This window comes from Pelodiscus sinensis, chromosome 4 (assembly GCF_052426305.1).
Source record: "Pelodiscus sinensis isolate ZL-2025 chromosome 4, ASM5242630v1, whole genome shotgun sequence".
NCBI lineage: Eukaryota > Metazoa > Chordata > Testudines > Trionychidae > Pelodiscus > Pelodiscus sinensis.
The window spans coordinates 130,324,973-130,344,618 of NC_143055.1; the positions used below are offsets into that span (position 1 = coordinate 130,324,973).

General features: G+C 44.3%; 1 protein-coding gene across 7 annotated transcripts in view; it reads right to left on the minus strand.

The window, feature by feature from the left end:
- The window catches only part of RASSF6 (Ras association domain family member 6), a 172,146-nt gene that overhangs the window by 62,647 nt on the left and 89,853 nt on the right, over positions 1-19,646 (minus strand). For 3 of the 7 annotated variants that reach the window (XR_016349517.1, XR_016349518.1, XM_089778152.1), the window contains 6 exons: positions 14,712-18,311; positions 13,467-14,601; positions 11,144-11,282; positions 5,300-5,482; positions 3,377-3,651; positions 1,088-1,199 (listed from right to left, as the gene is read on the minus strand). The gene's annotated coding sequence lies outside the window, so the exon portion shown is untranslated. The other 4 variants (XM_025185814.3, XM_089778153.1, XM_025185817.3 and 1 more) reach the window with 4 other exon arrangements.

Below are 19,646 nucleotides of genomic sequence, written 5' to 3' on the forward strand. Positions count from 1 at the left end.
GTAAGATTTAAGATAATATAGAGATTCAGCCATGCATAAACAAACCCTTTTCATACTTTGAGAAATATTTATATTGATGGTGGCATTAGTCTCCTGCTGGCTGGCAATACAGTTAGGTTGGCCCCTTATATCTCACAGAATGTATCAACAATAGCCCAGTGACCAATTGACTCTTCGACGCCCAGCATTATTAAATCTAGATTATTTGTGCTAAAGCTGCGTTTGTTGCTCAGTGCTCCTATAGATTATTTGTTACATTTTAGCAGTCAGGTCATTCATTCAGTTAAGGAGTGGATCCGCAGATGGTTCCTACACAGTGAAGAAAATCTTTCTGTATGGGGGAAGATTTTGTATTGCACACAGCAACAGCCCTCACTCAAAGACATTTGTCATGGACAGGTTCAGGAGGGCTCATAATAGATTTTGATTAGTTGATAAAACTTTCCAGACAAATTTCAAATGGATGGAGGGCAAAACACAAGAGAGCCACCCAACCAGTAACATTTTCACAAATTTTGCCAAGGATGAAACTGTCAACATTTCTAATTTTGAAAAGAAAAACTACAAAAAGGGGGGGGGGGGGTCAGAAGATGCTGGAAAGTCCTCATTACTTTGGCCCATTACCTCAGCAGTGCTGCTTATCGTGCTCCCCTGAAAGAGGTGTTTAAGTCAATCTATTATGACATGGCAAAATAAACCTGGCAGCTCTTGGCACCCCTTTAGAGAGACACATTTATACTCAGACCACAAACTGTCAACGTTTCAAGCTTCAAACCCACATTGCTCATACTGGTTCCTGCTCTCCTCTCTCCTCTCTGACATGACAGTTGGGCGGTTGACTGGTTTCCATGGCAACTCAGTGCTAGGTTCTGAGCATCCCTAGGGCAGGTTTGGCCCAGATCTATCTAGGCCACACACAGCTTTCATTTGGTCTGGCTCAACTTCCTCAGGACGCAGGGCTGTCGTGTATTAGCCAGCAGCACTGGTCCACTTCTTTGCAGAACCTCCCTTACTCCAGAGAGGGCTCTAGCCTCTTCCAGTTCAGTTAGGGTGACTAATCTAGGAAATTCCCTCCCCTCACACATACCTGAAACAAAAATATCCTGCTTGTGACCAATTTTATTCAAATCCAGCACTACAGCCATCAAACACAGCAGCTTCTTGAGTGACTTGCATACGGGCATTAGCTAACGATATGCCTGTAGGTGGAACAGACTATATTAATCCTATGCCATTTACTCTTAGATCACACTGAAGTCAAAACAAAATACAGGACTATGTAGCACTTTAATGAGAGGTGAGAGCATTCAGCATCTCAGAAATATACATTATGCAGTTGCACAAATGAATACAATATAGTGCTGCATCTCTCTGTAGAAGCAACTATTGCCCTGCTGTATGCCAGTGCCTAAGTTTGTCTGCCTTCTAGATCACCTTCCTTTTCCATGTTTGCCACCTTCCCACAAAGGGAGCAAAGAGTTTCCAGCTGCTGCCTTTAACAGGACTGAGCAAGAAACAGTGAGAGGAAACTGTTCACAATCGGACGGATAATACAAAGTTGCCAGCTCTTGTTGCATTGCTTTGAGCCTGGCAACATAAGGTATTATCTTTTACAGTTTCTCCTGCTATTTAGCTGTACCTTAATCTCCTGACATATGAGGAGAGGTTGTGATAAAGAAGAATGTGCTAAATACTGGGCTTGAGTCTCTCAAACCAGTTTTACTTTGGTGTATTTCCACTGACTTAAGTGCATTTATCCCAACTTATACCAGTGAAGGTGACAGGAGAATTATATACTTTTCCTTTCAATAACTGGAAATCTCTCTTTTTTGGGGGGGAAGGAAGCAGCAGAGGAGAAAGCAAAGCAGATTGAAATCAACTGAAATGCTTCACATTTTGGTAACTTTGACATGAATTTGTTTGCCAAAAAATGCCAACATCAAACAGAATATTTCATTGACATTTTTAAAGGAAATATTTCCATTTTCTAATTCAAAATTACTTCCAAGATTCCCACCCATTGTATTAAAACAGAAAACCCTAGAGAGTTCAAAACTCAAGTGAAACTTTGATTATGAAGGGTTTTCTTCAGACCAAATGGAATTTCCGATTCACCAAAAATCTAAAAACAAAAAAGTTCCGGGTCAACCCAAAATGATTCTCCCCACCATTTTTTTTTGAATGGTCATCACATTGAGACATCCTTTATTCACACAGCTTTATTGTTTGCCTCAGAATCTAATGCAGCTATCTATTCTAGAAGGATAGTTCAACAAAATGTATACTGAACATGCTGCATAGTACACAGGGGTTTACATTATAGATACAAGGATGTATGCGTGACCCTTAATTCTTTTTATTTTAGGTTCCATGGGGAATGACACTTTATTATTTCACTTTTTGGTGTGTACCCTGGTATTCCTTTTGTTGGTTTGGTTTTATTTAACATTTGTGGATATAAACATATGTAAGAAGCAATCCACTTTCCACAAGCATAAAATGGATTTTATCTGCTTTTATACTGTTCTATGATGCTGTAAGTTAGGTGTAGCATACAGAGCACTCCTTTGTTTTAAAGGACTTTACTTATCCCCAGTGCCTCAATAACTCTAATTGAGAATAAAATACATTTCTATTTATTTTGCATCTATTTAGACACCTAGAAAGATGACAAAAAACCCAGCATTACTGTTTCAATGCATAACACAGGGCAATGCTCACAAGTGTGATAAAACCAACTTAACTGGTTGAATAAGTCAGATTTTACATCTAGCTTGGATCATGGCAGCAGTGCAAAGCAGCTAGAGTTTGTTGATGAATGTGGCCCAGTAGTTCTAATGTTAGACACAAAGGGATAGAGGAACTACATACATACAGAGTCCTATTTGCCTAGGTAAACATCAGGAAAAGGGCTTTAATAAAAGGCTTACGTGAGCCAGTCTGTTCCAGTAATGGAGGGCAGGTATTTATGAAGAAAAAATATTTTAATGGATTCCTGCTACCTGAAATTCCTGCTACTAGGAAAAAGTTAGGTCCAAGTAACTTTTGAAAACACAGTTGTAATAAAAATGAAAAGTAGAAAAGACCCCCTCATCAGAGACTTATGGCTTCTGCTTGTATACAAGACAGGTACAAAACTTTTTCTTCTGCCTACCTTGCCCCCATCGTCAATTACAGGGACTATCTTTAAGGATGAGAATAAACTTATAAGAAATCATTTCTGAGGGTTTGCACTACACATCTCCTTGGCTCTAGTACGCTAACTAGCTGAAATAAATTTGACATGAGATCTCTCCAAAGCCGCACTAATTAGTCACTTACTGACACTGCGCATTAAACAGAAAGCAGAGGCGCAGTTCCAACTAAATTCACTTACCTGGATGTGTGATCAAAATGAACTGAAGAGTAACGGAAGAGAGTCACATGCTGTTTTATTGAGCCCCTGAAGAAGCATGACAGCTCTGCACTCTGACAGATGCCTCCAGATAGTTTTATATACGAGTCCACAGAGCTATTAATTGTTACTTTGCTCACGGAGCAGGGAAGTGTTGGAAACATGAGACACTCCCTGTACCTTGGTGCCTGTTGGGAGTGTTTACCTTCCTTTCTGTGAGCAGCTGATAGGAGCACTCCCTCTTCAGGGCTACACACCTAAGGAGGTTGACATACTCTTGTTAACACTTTAATAGCTGATGTAATAGCAAAAAGGCAGACTGCTGACACTCTGTTCACTGGCCAGATGTATCCTAAAAGCATTCACCACCTGTGTGCTGAAAGTAAATCTTTTCTATGCTTGTTTCCCTGTTCCTAGAGTCTGGGACTCTTTCTAAGGGTTCCTAGACTCTTTCTAAGGGTTCAGTACAGCAGCCAACATATGCAATTTGCTGCTAAGTAAATAATCAGAGTCCAGTATGTACCCCCTAATGGGGACAGAGCTTGATTAGTAACACCTACATCTGTAAGGATATTGTGCAGTTATAGCAGGATATTATGTAGGTAAGCAATATTTAAGATTTACTGGTAAAGATTTGTCCCCATTACGGGGCTTAAGTCAGTGTTAACTGCACATCAGCTAATTGCCAAAGTCAGCTACAGGAAATTCCCAACTTATGGAAGGGTTGTGTTCCAAAAGTTTGTTTGTAAGTCGGTTGTTTGGAACTCGGAACACATTTCCCCATAGAAACATTACAAATGCCGGTGAGTTTTCTAGGCTAGCCCACAAAACCCTATTTAACCCATAATATAGCTGAAGTACTGTACATCTGCAATGAAAAACAGTAGAAAACAATACTGTTGCAACACTAGTCATTACAGGTGTATCACTGTTACTACCTATCAGACATGATTAGGGTCGTTTCTTGGCTCACAAATGGAGTGACACACTGCTTTTCCCTCGGGAGCGAACAAGCCACTGTGTAGCATACACAGATGTAGCATATAGTATGTGGTATGCTGTCCTGCCGCAAGTGGGTCCCAAGGCGATGACTTGTTCACATATGCCCGAATTATTAAAATAATAATATGTTACGGAGCTCTGTGCATACGTGCAGATGGTTGGAGATGTGTGATTAGTGGACGGCCTGTACTTGCATAGTAAGTTGCAGTTGAAATGCTGCTCTGTACTATGTATAGGCCACATCACAAGGCTATGGGCATTCATTTCTCTTGAGTGGCTGCTAGTTCGTAGGCAAGATGGAAGAAAGTCCATGGAGGTTGTGATGAAAAAGAAGAACGTGTAAAAATACTGAGCCTGAGTTTATCCTCACAAGCCAATTTTACTTGTACCTCCAGTGACTTTCATAAAGTTACCCCAGTTGAAACCAGTGCAGATAAGCAGAGAATCAGATACTCTGCACTAAATATAAAGGGTATTATTGCTTATCCTCTAAATATTTAACTTCAGGTCATTCAATTTCCACTCACAGCTCTGCATGCAGGGTGATTGGTTGGCTGCACAAAATAGTGTATTTGGTTTGCGGAAACTATGCTTATCTAATACCGTTCAATTCTACAGCTTGTACTAGTGGTGACTGTTTCACATTAACACCTCCCGCACAGTAACTGCCAAACGCACAGATGGCATGTGTTTCATAGTTGTGCATTTTGTAATTGCAGTGGAGTGCATAATAATAAGCTGTCTTGAAAGAGGCACTGTAATGGCTAGATAAGCATATTAGCTTTCATTCAGTTCATGGGTACATGACGACACTGTGAATGGTATTGCACTATTGCTCCAGTTTTTCTGCTGGGTATGGTGGGAGTAGACCGTGTCATTAAGATTACAGCAGAAGCTTCTCACCTTAATGCTTGTGATGGGTCTGGAGCAGAAAATTCACATATGGATCCAGATTCCAAGGTACCCCAAAGTCACATGTGCTTAGATGCAGAGTTTTGGTGCAAGTCCCCCACAGCTTAGGACTCGTGAATATTTCACTATTTTGCAAGATGGTGCAGAGGAAAAGGATAACATTCACATGCATGCCTGGGAACCAAAGTGAAGATACAAGCAATCAATGATTCTGAGAGGGTCTTCCAACTGAAAATCTGGACCACATTTACCATTTTTATAGTCCAATTTTTGTCTGGATCATTCTTTGGGGAAAATACGGGAAGTGAGTCTGGAACAAAAATATTTGAAATTTAGGTCCAGGTCCTAAATCAGCAGAGCTTCACTGCCATCAATGGATTTACATCAATATACATTGGTCCAAAACAATCTCAAATGCCATAAAATAAAAATAAAACAAATAAATAATTAAAAAAGATCCCCAACTCACTTAATAAGCAGTGGGTCATCTGGAAAAATCAGAGTAGACAGACTTGCATTGGCAGGACTTGAGCTATTACACTAAAAATAGCAGTGTAGCCATTGTATCATGGTCTGAAGTACAGAACCACAGACCTAAGGAGGAAGTGGGCTGGGGAGTCTGAGTTGCATCTCTACACTGCTATTGTCAGTGTGCTAGCACAGCCACTCTAGCAGGAGTATAGACATACCACATTTCACAGTCCTTCCCCTGAGCAGCCTAGAGGCTGGCAAAACCTAGCTCTGAAAAGCTTGACTTTCATTTGGTCTTTGTGTGCAGATATAATCCAGCTGGTACATGGAATCTTAGAAAAGCAGGGCTGGAAGGGAGCTGGAGAGGTCTTCCAGTCCAGCCCCCTGAGGCTGGGCCAAGACATCATCCCTAACAGCTGTTTATCCAACCTGTTTTTAAAAATCTCCAGTGATGGGAGTTCTACAACCTTGCTTGGAGGCCTAATACAGAGAGAAAGATTTTTTTGCCCTCTAAGCTAAACCTCCCTTGCTGCAGAGTAAGCTATAAGAACATAAGAACGGCCGTACTGGGGCAGACCAAAGGTCCATTTAGCCCAGTATCCTGTCTACTGACAGTGGCCAGCACCAGGTGCCCCAGAGAGTGTGTACAGAAGACAATGATCAAGCGATTTGTCTCCTGCCATCCCTCTCCAGCCTCTGACAGACAGAGGCCAAGGACACCATTTTATCCCCTGGCTAATAGCCTTTTATGGACCTAACCTCCATGAAATTATCTAGCTTCTCTTTAAACTCTATTATAGTCCTAGCCTCTGGCAAGGAGTTCCACAAGTTGACTACACGCTGTGTGAAGAAGAACTTTCTTTTATTAGTTTTAAACCTGCTACCCATTAATTTCATTTGGTGTCCCCTTGTTCTTCTATTTAGGGAACTAATAAATAACTTTTCTTTATCGGCCCTCTCCACACCACTCATGATTTTATAGACCTCTATCATATCCCCCCTCAGCCTCCTCTTTTCTAACCTGAAAAGTCCCAGTCACTTTAACCTCTCCTCATAGGGGACCCGTTCCAAACCCCTAATCATTTTAGTTGCCCTTTTCTGAACCCTTTCCAAGGCCAAAATATCTTTTTTGAGGTGAGGAGACCACATCTGTACACAGTATTCAAGATGGGGGTGTACTATAGTTTCATACAGGGGCAGTAAGATATTCTGGGTCTTATTTTCTGACCCTTTCCTAATAATTCCTAGCATCCTATTTGCCTTTTTGACCGCCGCTGCACACTGTGTAAAAGTTTTCAGAGAACTGTCCACGATAACTCCAAGATCTCTTTCCCGATTTGTCGTAGCCAAATTAGCCCCCATCATACTGTACGTATAGTTGGGGTTATTTTTCCCGATGTGCATTACTTTACACTTATCCATATTAAATTTCATTTGCCATTTTGTTGCCCAATCACTCAGTTTAGTGAGATCTTCTTGGAGTCCCTCACAGTCTGCTTCTGTCCTGACTATCCTAAACAGTTTTGTATCATCTGCAAACTTTACTACCTCAGGGTATGTCTACACTAGAAAGTTAGTTCGAACTAACGGACGTTAGTTCGAACTAACTTTCCTATGCGCTACACTAGCGCTCCGCTAGTTCGAATTTGAATCGAACTAGCGGAGCGCTTAGTTCGAACTAGGTAAACCTCATTTTACGAGGACTAACGCCTAGTTCGAACTAGCTAGTTCGAACTAAGGGCTGTGTAGCCCTTTAGTTCGAACTAGTGGGAGGCTAGCCCTCCCCAGGTTTCCCTGGTGGCCACTCTGGCCAACACCAGGGAAACTCTATGCCCCCCTCCCGGCCCCGGACCCCTTAAAGGGGCACGGGCTGGCTACGGTGCCCGTGCCAGGTGCAAGCCTGCCAGCACCCAGCTAGCAGACCCTGCACCTGGCACAGCACAGAGCCACCCACCCGATGCCCCCCAGCCCACCCCCTCTTGCCGGGACCAGGCTGGCGGCTCCCGGGAGCTTGCCCTGGACCGCAAGAGGCGGGCACCTTCCTGGGCTAGTGCGGACATCGTGGACCTCGTCCACGATCTCCGCACTAGGCACAGGAAAGTGGCCGGCTAGGGCAGGAGAGCTGCCAGCCTGGCCACCCAGGACCAGGTGTGCATGAAAATCAAGGGGGTCCACTGAGACCCCCGACACTGAGCCCTGAGCTTACAATGGCCGTGCTGGGTCAGACCAAAGGTCCATCTAGCCCAGTAGCCTGTCTGCCAACAGCGGCCAACCCTAGGGACCCTGGAGGGGATGGACCGAAGACAATGACCAAGCCATTTGTCTCGTGCCATCCCTCTCCAGCCTTCCACAAACTTTGGGCAGGGACACCACTCCTACCCTCTGGCTAATAGGACTCCATGGCCCCAACCTCCATGACTTGATCTCACTTCCCTTTAAACTCTGTTCTAGTTGTAGCCTTCACAGCCTCCTGCAGCAAGGAGTTCCACAGGTTAACTATTTGCTTTGTCAAGAACAACTTTCTCTTACTAGTTTGAAGCCTGCTACCCATTCCTTTCCTTTGGTGTCCTCTAGTCCTTCTTTATGGGAACTCATGAAGAACTTTTCTGAATGCACCCTCTCCACCCAACCCCTGCTTTTAGAGACCTCTATCCTGTCCCCCCTCCGTCTCCTCTTTTCTAAGCTGAACAGTCCCAGTCTCTGTAGCCTCTCTTCATCTGGGACCTGTTCCCAACCCCTGATCATGTTAGTTGCCCTCCCCTCTCCCAGCCTTTCTCTTCCCCTCTCCCACCTCCTTTTCCCAGTCTCCCCCAGTTTTTTTCAATAAAGACAGAGTCAATGTTGGAAGAAACGTTATCTTTATTTTGTACATCAATAAGAAGGGGGGCTAGGGAAGGGCAAGTGGAAGGAGGTGAGGGAGGAATGGGGTACGAGCCCCCGATGGGGAGGACTGGGCTGGCTCTGCGGGCTTCTGGGGGTGGAAGCTCTCCTGCAGCCCCCCAATTACTCCCTCTCCCCAGATGGCAGCCTGCGGCAAGTGCAGCCGGGCTGATGGCCGAGTGGTGTGATGTGCCCAGTGTGGGCACTCAGGGCACTCCAAGCCAGAACTTCTTTGCAAGCGGGGCACCCCTTAGAACTGTGTGTCCGGGGTGGGGGTCGGGACCCTTTAAGCGCAGCCCTCGGCTAGCCTGAGACAGTATCTCCATGCTCTAAGTCCTCCTTTTATGCCCTGCCGGCACTGCTTCCGGCCATCATTAAGCCCTGTTCAGAGTCCACTCAATGTGGACTTACTAGTTCGAACTAGCAAAACGCTAGTTCGAACTAGTTTTTAGTTCTAGATGCGTTAGTTCGAACTAGCTTAGTTCGAATTAACTAATTCGAACTAAGTTAGTTCGAACTAGCGCTGTAGTGTAGACGTACCCTCACTGCTTACCCCTTTCTCCAGATTATTTATGAATAAGTTGAAAAGGATTGGTCCCAGGACTGACCCTTGGGGTACACCACTAGTTACCCCTCTCCAATCTGAAAATTTACCATTTATTCCTACCCTTTGTTTCCTGTCTTTTAACCAGTTCTCAATCCAATAAGAAGCCCATTACTTCTTATCCTACTTAACAATTAACAGATGATCAGAGTCCTTTTTATAGAAGACTGTAACATATTTGAAGACTTATCAGTCCTGCACCCTTTTCTCAAGACCAAACATATCCAGGTTTGTGGGTTTTTTTAAGCCTTTCCTGATTGATAAAATGTTTAGAAAACCTGACCTTTTTATTGGTCTCCTTTGGTCTCTGTCCAGTTCACCCCCATCTTTCCTGAATCATAGTGCCCCCACTTGGACACAACACTGCTGAGTAAAGCAGGACAATTACCACCATCCACATCTTGCATGACATTCATGCTAATACCGTAAAATCTCGAGCATAATGCACACATTTTTCCCGGTTTTTTTAGCGTCAGAGTTGGGATGCACATTATTTATAGGAGGTTTTTTAAAAAGTTTTAAACTCACCTTTGGCAGGCATGAGCTGGGTGGGGTGGGGGCAGGCACAAACTGGGTGGGAAGGGGACCTCCACCAGCAGGCGCAAGCTCGGCATGTGGGCATCTGGGCACGGGAGGCCCCCCCGGCAGGCACAAGCTCGGCGTGCAGGTAGCTGGGCAGGGGACAGATTTCCTTCCCTCCCGTTCTCCTGTATAATGGGTGTGCATTATACATAGGAGTTTGAGTTTTTCATGATTGTAAGAGTCTAAACTCATGGTGCACACCATACATAGGTGCTCATTATACTCAAGATTTTACAGTATGTCCCAGAATGGTCACAGCGCTGGCTCATGTTCAATTTGTGACCCATTATTACCCCACATCTACTTTAGCAGTATAGGTTGAACCTCTGTAATCCGGGACTCCCTGGACCAGCAATATCCGTCGTCTGGCAGGACCATGGATGTTCCAGGACCAGAGAGTCCTGGTGGAGGGCTGGTGGCTCCTTGGCATATCACAACCGCAGTGTCAGGAGCTCAGTGCACCACAGTGGGGCTGCCCGGGAGGCCAGGAGCTCCATGTGCAGGGAGTTGGGATGCAGCCGTGAGCCAGATATGACCTCCCCTGCTCCAGCAAAATCCCTCTTCTGGACCAGTCAGGTCCCGAGGGTGCTGGACCAGGAAGGTGCAACCTATACTACACCAGTTAGTCCCCCTTTTGGAGTGGTGCGTTTGGTATTTCCTTCTTAGGTGAAGAGCGCTGCAATTCAGTTGATTGAATTTCATGTTGCTGATGGCAAATATGTCTCTTCATACCATGGGGATTTTCCAAGTGCTCCAGTGTGCTGAATGGATACAACTTTAATGTAAACTGGGAAGCTATGCCACAACATGTCAAAGTTTCCAGGGGAACAAACCCAGTGTAAGCAGAGATGTGGCTGATTGAGGCAATCCTGATTAAACACAAAGAATGTGCTCTGTCTCCACAGTATCTTTTGGATATTTTTATTCTGTGGTAACATATTTGGGGCAAATTCCTGATGGTGCAAATGGATGAAACTGAGGAAAGTGTAAGTGGGATAGGGGAAAGACTGCTGGTCAAATAGCTAAGCCATTTGATTAACCCTTAGGAGACCAAAGTTCAATTCCCAGCTCTCACACAATATTTCTGAGTGACTCTGGGCACTTGTTTAATCTACCCCATGTCTCAGTTCTCCATCTATTAAAAGCAATTAGCAGTTCTCTATGCCACAGGAGTTCTATGAGGGAGAAAAATCCATTGACAAACTGAAAGATTTCAGACAGTGGATGATTTAAAAGAACACAAATAAATTCTAAGAATGACATGTTTGCCTATGCAGCAAAGAACATGGACCACTTACTTCAATGGAGCTACTCTTGATTTATGCCTCTGTCACTGGAAGGAGAATCAGGCCTTCTTAAGAGGCTACCATACCTCATGACTTTGGTGGCAACTGCTCTCACTCGCCATGGTCTTCTCCAAGAATAGCCAATCGAAGCCTGAGAAGGAGCCAGAATTTACCAATGCACTTTGCAAAAGAGCCAGAAAAATACATCAGCAGCTCCCTCCCTTCCTCACCAGCATCTCCTGCCCACCATCAACCCCGCTGATCAAAACCTTTCCCTACCTCCGTCCTTGCTCCCACCCAGGAGTGCTAGAACAATCTGGATCTTGGGGGTGCTGAGAGCCATTGATACAAACTGTAAACCCTGTATATAATGGAAACCTCTTCAAGTCTTGGGGTGCAGCAGTGCCCTTGCATCCCTAATTCCAGCACCTATGACCCTGCTTGTCACAATCAGCTGTTTTGTGGAGCACTGGAGACTCTGGGGGGAAGAGGAGGAGCAAGGGTTCAGCTGGTTGGGGATGGGTTGGGAAGTGTTGAGGGCCTTGGGAGACGGGGTGGAGTGGGGGCAGGGCCTGGGTCAAAGCTGGAGGTTCAGGAGTGAGCACCCCCGGCACATTGGAAAGTTGGCACTTATAGGGCCAGCACCAGTGTTGGTGCCTAAGCAAAGATCCACATATTAACTTCAGAAAAGCTGCACAAGGTGCCAGAGCCAGAGGTCGGCCGCCCCTGCTGTACTCTGTGACAACAGCAGAGGACACGATAACTGTTTGCAGATAGTCTGATGCTCTTCATGAAATAAGTATAGTCTGAGAAGGAGTGACAGCAAATACCAATTGCTGAACTCTGTGGTTTTCACTCTGTTACTGCTTGGGAGCAGAATAAGAGGCAGAGACATTTGAGCTCTGGGTAAAGCTCAGAATGGAGAAAAAATTTGTAACTTGAAACCTATGTGCAATCTGCAAACATGGTCTGCAGATACGCGCCTCTGTGGATAAGGATAACCAAGGATCTAAAGTACATATCCAGGGCCATCCTCACCCACATGTACAATCTGCAGTTGGGTAGGGCTTCTGAAAATCGGGGGTACCACTGGGTCTTAATGTTCACTCATTTGCCTTTCCTATCCCTGCCCTGTAGCTTTGCTTCCTCTGGAGAGGCTCTAATTAACTGGAAAGTGAAAAAACCTGCCAGAGCTAGAAGATCACTGAACCTGTGAAAGAGCCATTCAACAGGTATTTGCAAACCATAGGTATATGCTGTCATTGTGCCTACGAAAGCTCATGGTGCCTTCTACATGTCTTGTTAGTCTTTAAAGTGCTACCAGACTATTTGTTGTTTTTTGAACTTCCTGTGTTAGCCCACAGGACCTTAGTTTAATATTCAGTTTAAAGTATTTCATTGGTGTGTTGCTGAAGATTATAAAGTCACAGATCTAAAAAAATCTGTCCCCCACAGCTGCCATTGGGCATAGGGGTACCAGTTTAATAGAGCAGCTTGAAACTCTCTAATCCGGCATTCTCTGCTCTTGCAACATCTGTGGTCTGGCATGATTATAGTTAGGCAGGTGTTCACTTATCACGGATATGGACAACTTTCCCACAATCCCATAAAGTTTGTTTACAGTCACTGGGCCTGGCTCTCAGTGTTCTATGCTGTTGTTTAGCTCTAAGGGTATGTCTACACTACAGGGCTCCATCGACAGAGCCATGGTGATGAGGGTTGTAGACATAGCAAAATGAAGTGGCGATTTAAATAATCGCCACTTCATTTACATCAAAATGGCTGCCGCACTGTGCCAATCAGCTGTTTATCAGCTCAGCGCGGTAGTTTGGACACTCGGCAATCGACATCAAAAGTCTTTGTTGACCGCCCTGGTAAACCTCATTCCACGAGGCATAATGGGGCGGTTGACAAAGGCTTTTGATGTCGACTGCCGAGCGTCCAGACTACCACGCTGTGCCAACAAACAGCTGATTGGCACAGCGCGGCAGCCATTTTGATGTAAATGAAGTAGCAATTATTTAAATTGCCGCTTCATTTTGCTATGTCTACAGCCCTCATCTACATGGCTCCGTCGACGGAGCCATGTAGTGTAGACATACCCTAACTTATCCCTAAATGTCTTCTAAGAGCCCAGTAAGCAGTGGAAGTGTGGGTAACGCTGCCAGACAATACTGACCTCCCGTGGTACAGCAAATTCTCTTATTCAGCACTGCTTAGGTCCCGAGGGTGCCGGACTAGAGAAGTTCAACCTGTACCCCATGAATACTAAGAATGGCCCTGTACATATCTTTAAAGAGGAGTTGTATGTCTCTTTGGACTCGGGTACACTCACCTTGCCTAGTCCATAGTTGTTCTGTGTTCTACAGTTATTCTCCTAGAATTTGTATACTGTACACAGAACCTGTGTATTGTACTTCTCAGATGTAACTCTGCTGACATCAGCGGAGTCTCACTGCTGTAAAAATGATGTAAATAAGAAGAGAACTGACACTATTTTGCATATAGGCACCAATTTAATTACCCAGCACTACTCTTATGTTATGGCAAAATTATACAGACTGATAAGGAAATGTATACTATGAATGTTGAAATATAAAGCTAGGCCAATGTTTAAAGAGCTGGATTTTCAAACATGTCCAAGTGGGAGCTTGATTGTAACTCACTCAGGCTCTTTTGAAAATCCCATCCACTGTGTGTGCTTGAACAGAACCAGGGAAAGCCAAAGGGGAGAATGCAAATCACAGGTTGGCTGATTTCCAGTGGCTCTGCCTCCTGTTTGGCTGTTTGCAGAGATCACTGAGGTATTGCCTCTCTTTTGGCATTTCCACCCACCCTCATGTGTATTTCAGGGCAAATACTCAGGAGTATTCATTCTCCATCTCTTAGTAAAGGGAAGCCTGCTCTCCAAGTCTCCTTTCCTTGTTATGCTGCTGCCCTTCTAACAAGGCATCAAATAGCTACCCACAGGGAATTTCAGCCCTCTAACTCCCCTTACATATCATAAATACCACAGTACTGCACACATCATGTGCTAACTATTGCTGATGCCCCATTCGGATACATACTATCTTACACCATCATATCTTTAATATTTTCTGAAGAGCAATGGCATTCTGTCGGTGCTCATTTCAATTAGGTTATTTACTTTAAAACCCCATCACACTCTGCTGATATTGCCAATATAGTGAATGCCACATGTTGTGGACAGCCACTAGCTGAGAGCTGATTGCAGAAGTGGGTGCAGAGCTAAATACTTCCCCCAGTGCTCAGACTCACTCCCACAACTGCTATGGGATTGCATAGGTGTTCCTTAGGGCAAAATTAGGCTTTGTGGCTATCATGGGCTTTGGGCCCTTCTGGTTTAAGAGTGCTATCCAAACAGTGTGAAGGCAAGAAGAGAAGCATTTATGAAACCCCAGGGTAGGTTCGCCAGCACAATCGCTGTCTTTCTCAGGACACGGATGCACCTGTAAAGGAGGCAAACCAGCAAGTGACAGGTCAGAACCATGCAGGAATTACAGGAAGAATCTTTCTTCCTGGTTGGTTAGGGTGTGTCTCAGTCTGGAATTCTACCCACCTATTTCTGATGTTCTCAGCCCTCCAGGCGATGCCTTTGATTCCAGCCCACAGACATGCTCCTGCAAGTGAAAAATTTCAGCTGCAAATGAGCGAGTTCAACCTCAGAAGGGGTCCTGTCATCCTGGCTGCTGGGGAGCAAGCTGTGGTGGGAGAAGTGCACCTAGAAACCAATTCCACGTTTAGTACATTCTGGGACAAAGCCAGAGTGCTCCCTCATGGCTGCACAGCTGCTGTGCATAGAAGGCAAGTCCCACAAGACAGCCAGGCAATGGCAGGGAAATGGGAGCGTCTCTACATGATTGTCAGCGCCATGTTACATTCCCTCAGGTCCACACCCACAGCGCAGGTTCTAACAGGTGCATGAACTAAAGCAACCCCAGGCTTGAAATCAGGTTCCAGTGGTATTGTGGACAGGGGAACACTCACAGTGGGGCAGTGCTGGAGCAGTCAGTACCATGCCCATCCTGAGAACAGGGGACACACACTCACAGCAAGGGAGTGCACGATGATTGTGCAAGTCCAGTAGATCTTTCTATCCAGTTATTTCTGGTGGAAACAACTAGGGTTGCCGGACAGTCCAGTATTTGAGCTTTCTGTTTGGGAAACGAATTGCGAAAATATAATTGAGAAAATAGAAAGGTCCGGTATTTTCTAAATAAGATGTAATGCAGATTGTGATGTAATGTCAAGTGTGTCTGGTATTTTTGTTGAAACCATTTGGCAACTCTAGAAACAATAGCTGGGCAGAGAGCACCCCACTGCCGCTGTGGATGCTCAAAGCACCAAGGTACAGCATACGATGCTCACATATTGTTGGGAAACTGCAGAACTTGTTTTTTATTATTCTCTATTGACATCTCTTCGTCCCTCATACATCCAAGAATAAAACAAAAATGACTTTCCATTCAAAAAGAAAAGCCCAATAACATTCCCCCACCCTGTTATCCACTATTACTAGTTGGCTGGGATGACCTCACAAAAGGAAATGGTACTTGCTGTGTGATGTTCTTGACTAGAACCAGAGAGCACATGGCCAGAGCAGGGAGGAGAAAGGAAGAGTATTTCTAGCAAAAAAGACCACCAGTTTGTTGGTGGAACATTTAAATCACAAGGAAATTTCATTTTCAAAGTAGATTACAAGCATTAAGGGACAGATTCTGGCTCCCTGAGTCATATTTTGCATCCTACTCCTCAGGCAATCTCGTTGAGTGGGTCTGTTCTCAGAATAAGGTGCTAATGGTTCCACGCTCTGGGCCCAAATCTCACACGAGGTAGGATCTGTACTCCAGTGTTATCTCTTTATTTTACACAGAGGAGATAAGTTAACACATGACTACAAGACTTAGATTAGAGGAAGTCACTGTGGCAAGGCCGGTGAGGGCTAAAGGACTCCTAGTTCTCCAACTCAAGTGCTCAGGTCACTAGGCCATATGCTCCAGGACCTGCCCATGCTAATCTGCTGTAAGAATTTCCTACCTGCAGGTTCTTTGGGCTGCAAAGCCTGCTACTGAGTTCTGGGGCTCATTACACCTCATTACTCCTCTTTCGTTTATAAATGAAAAGCAAATGTCTAGCCCTTTCCACTGCCTCAAAATCTAAGTTCATTACTAGCATGACATATTTGAGTAATTTTTCCTAACTCCATAGGCTGTCCCTGGTCCTGGCTATATCTGCTCATGATGACTTTGCAGCCTGTGGAGCCCATGGTGGTGGATCCCTAGATTCTCTGGGAAGAAGAAGGGCATAGGCAGGATGAGGATCATTTTATGATATCTACAAACAGCATGCTGTCTGGCAATTGCCGAGCCAGCTCCTTCACTGAACTGGGTGGACAGCTTCCAGCTACAAGGGTGGGGCAGCACAGAAGCCAGCTCAGCTGAAGGCAGAAGGAACAAGTCCCGGTGGTAACTATTTTATGTAAATGCACCTCAATAACATTGGGGGAAGCCTCTGTTTTGCATCTGTTCCTGCCGTGTATCATGTTTACTTGGCCAATAGCTATTTAGGGTGGGGTAATTACTCTGGACCCTTATGTTTTGGGCTGCAGTTTTCCAACCAACCTCCACAGCTTGGAGATCAGCAGGGAAACACAGTCTTCACTTATAAGATTATCTTCTGCATCTCATCTCTGCTAACCCAGGGCCTTTTCCCTGGAGCATTTTCTCTGGATTAAGTGTCTGCTTAAATCCAGCCCCTCCCCACACACTTCAGCTATCCATGATTGAGTCACATGATCTTTTCGAAAGTTAGCAATGGGAATGAGACACATCTCCCCTTAAAGAGCCAGTGATCTTGTGACAGGGAGAGGATTTCTGATTTCTGGTAGCAGCATTAGCATCATGCACTGAGGTCACAGATTTGACAGCTTGCCTGACACAGTTGTCCCTTTGTTTTCCCTCTGGCTCTGCATTGCTTCTCCAAAGGCGTCTTTCTCCACAGATCAGGACGAGCTCCATAAGAACAGGCTCCAAGTACAACCTCTCCTTTTCTTAAACAATATTTGAGGATGGTCATATCACGCGAGAATTCAAGAGGCATAAGGAAATACAAGTACATGACCCAAGAAACTGTGTTCAACTCCTAGATAATGAGGAATATTGAGGGCTGGAGTGACCCCTGGTGGCTTTTGCTGTAAGACATACATCAGAGCCATATATTTCATGGCCTCCATTTCTTCAGCTTCCCTTCCAAAAAATTAACTTCAGCCCACAGCACATTCCGGCTACATTCAAGTCCCATCTTTCCACAGGGTTTCAGATGTAGCTGCTGTTTTTAGCTATCCACTCATGTTAAAAAAATGTCACTAATCAGGAATGGTTTATAAAACTAGCAGGCCGAAATTTTCACACCTAAATTCATGGCTCAATTTTCAGTGATGCTAAGCACTCAGCCCTTCTCACTGAGGCAGTGGAAGCTGCTGAGAGCTCAACACTTTAAAAAAAAATCAGCGTAGAGCTGGTAAAATAAAGTGAAAGTGGGTTTAATGGAAAATGGCTTTTTTTGATTAAGTGGAAATTTTTGAAAAAAATCCATTTTTGATCAAAAGTTTCAATTTTTATGCTGAACATTTTCATAGTTTGGTTGACAATATATATCTAAAACATGGGGGATGACAAAAACTTGATTTATATATTTTTTAAAAGTTTTCATCAACAATTATCATGGGAAACAAATAAATTTAAAAAAATACATATTTTCCAACCAGTCCTACACCAGGCTTTGTGTCCTACTGCTTCTCTCCAGGTGTTCTCCCAGTCTTCTCCTTCTGACTGGCATCATGTCTTCCCTGGTCCGGTCTGACTCCCTGCCCCCACTCTTTCTCCTCAAGCAAGTCTCTCTTCAAAACACTCTCTTTCAAAGAGAGTTTTAGTCTCTGCCGCGCCTGCCCTCACCTCTTGCAGGTGTATTAACAGACTCCATTAAAAAGGTGTGCTAAAGCATCATTAAAACAATTATGTACAAATCATGGTACTTAACCAAAGGCATGCTTAATGGTGTCCTTTCCATCACAGTGCTCTTCCTTGCTTTTCTTCCTTGCGCCTTTATTTTGTTTGGCAGCAGCTTAAACTCCTGTAAGGCAGATTCTCTTTCTCCCCTTCTGTAAAATCCCCAAATATTGTATTAGTGGTATGATACATACATAGAAACAAACAATATGAATAGAATACATAATTTTATACAATTATCAATCTAATGAATCTGTAGCATAATATAAGAGGACAAAGTACAGGTTGAACCTCTCTAGTTCAGCAACACCTGTGGTCCAGCATGATTTAAGTTAGCTGGATGGGTGTGGCCAAATTTCCCACAGTCCAATAAAGTTTGTTGCCAGCCACCAGTCCTGGCTGTCAGTTCTGTGCTGTTATTTAGCTCTAATTTACCCCTAAATGACATTTAAGAGCCCAGTAAGGAGTGGAAGTGTTGCCAACACTGCTAGACAACATTGACCTCCCATTGTTCGGCAAATTCTCTGGTTCAGCACCGGTCAGGTCCCGAGGGTGTCAGACTAGAGAGGTTCAACCTGTATTCTTATTTTGCTATAAATCACTGCCCCCTCCCTATGTCAGTGAAGTGGGACAATCAGGGTGCAGTTTGATAGACAGGCCACATGGTGGGGCCAGCTCACAATGCATTGAGTCATTAGCTTTATATGAAGGAAACAAAGAGTATCAGAAAACTGCTCATCTGTATCAAATCATACAGGGAACACAGTGTAAATGCAATAAGCAACCCCCAGCCTACCATCAGACCTAGCACAACAGTGCTTGCAATTGCTGCATCTGAGCTGTCCAAGGGATGGGCAGCAGGCATACTATTGTCCAGTTGGCTGAGGAGTGCTCACCAGCAATAGGATAAATTATTTTTATTTAAAGCAAAGACAAGGAAAGAATATGTACACTGGAGAGGGCAAAGAACACAGGTTTTAAGAAGACAATAAACATGCAGCAATGGAAAAGAATTTTTTTAATAATTGATTTTGGCAATCCAATTTACTCCACAACTCGCTAAATGTCAAAGTTTAAATGCACCTCTACTTGGGGCAAGACCTTCACAGAGGTAGTATCCTTGCACTGTCCTCTGAGGCATCTTGTACTGACTGGTGTTTGAGACGGGACATGAAACCCTAGGTCAGACCCACCATGGCAATTCCTAGGTCTCTGAAAGGAAGATGCCGACAAACTTTACTTTCCCATTAACATTAAACACACAGACTGCACATCAAAAACATATAGGGTATGTCTACACTAGCCCCCTAGTTCCAACTAGAGAGGCTAATGTAGGCATTCGAAGTTGCAAATGAAGCCCGAGATTTAAATATTCCGGGTTTTATTTGCATGTTCCCATCCAGTCGCCATTTTTAAATTCCACTAGTCCGAAGTAACTGCCCGCGGCTACACACGGCAGTGAAACGGTAATTTGAACTAAGTCCTTA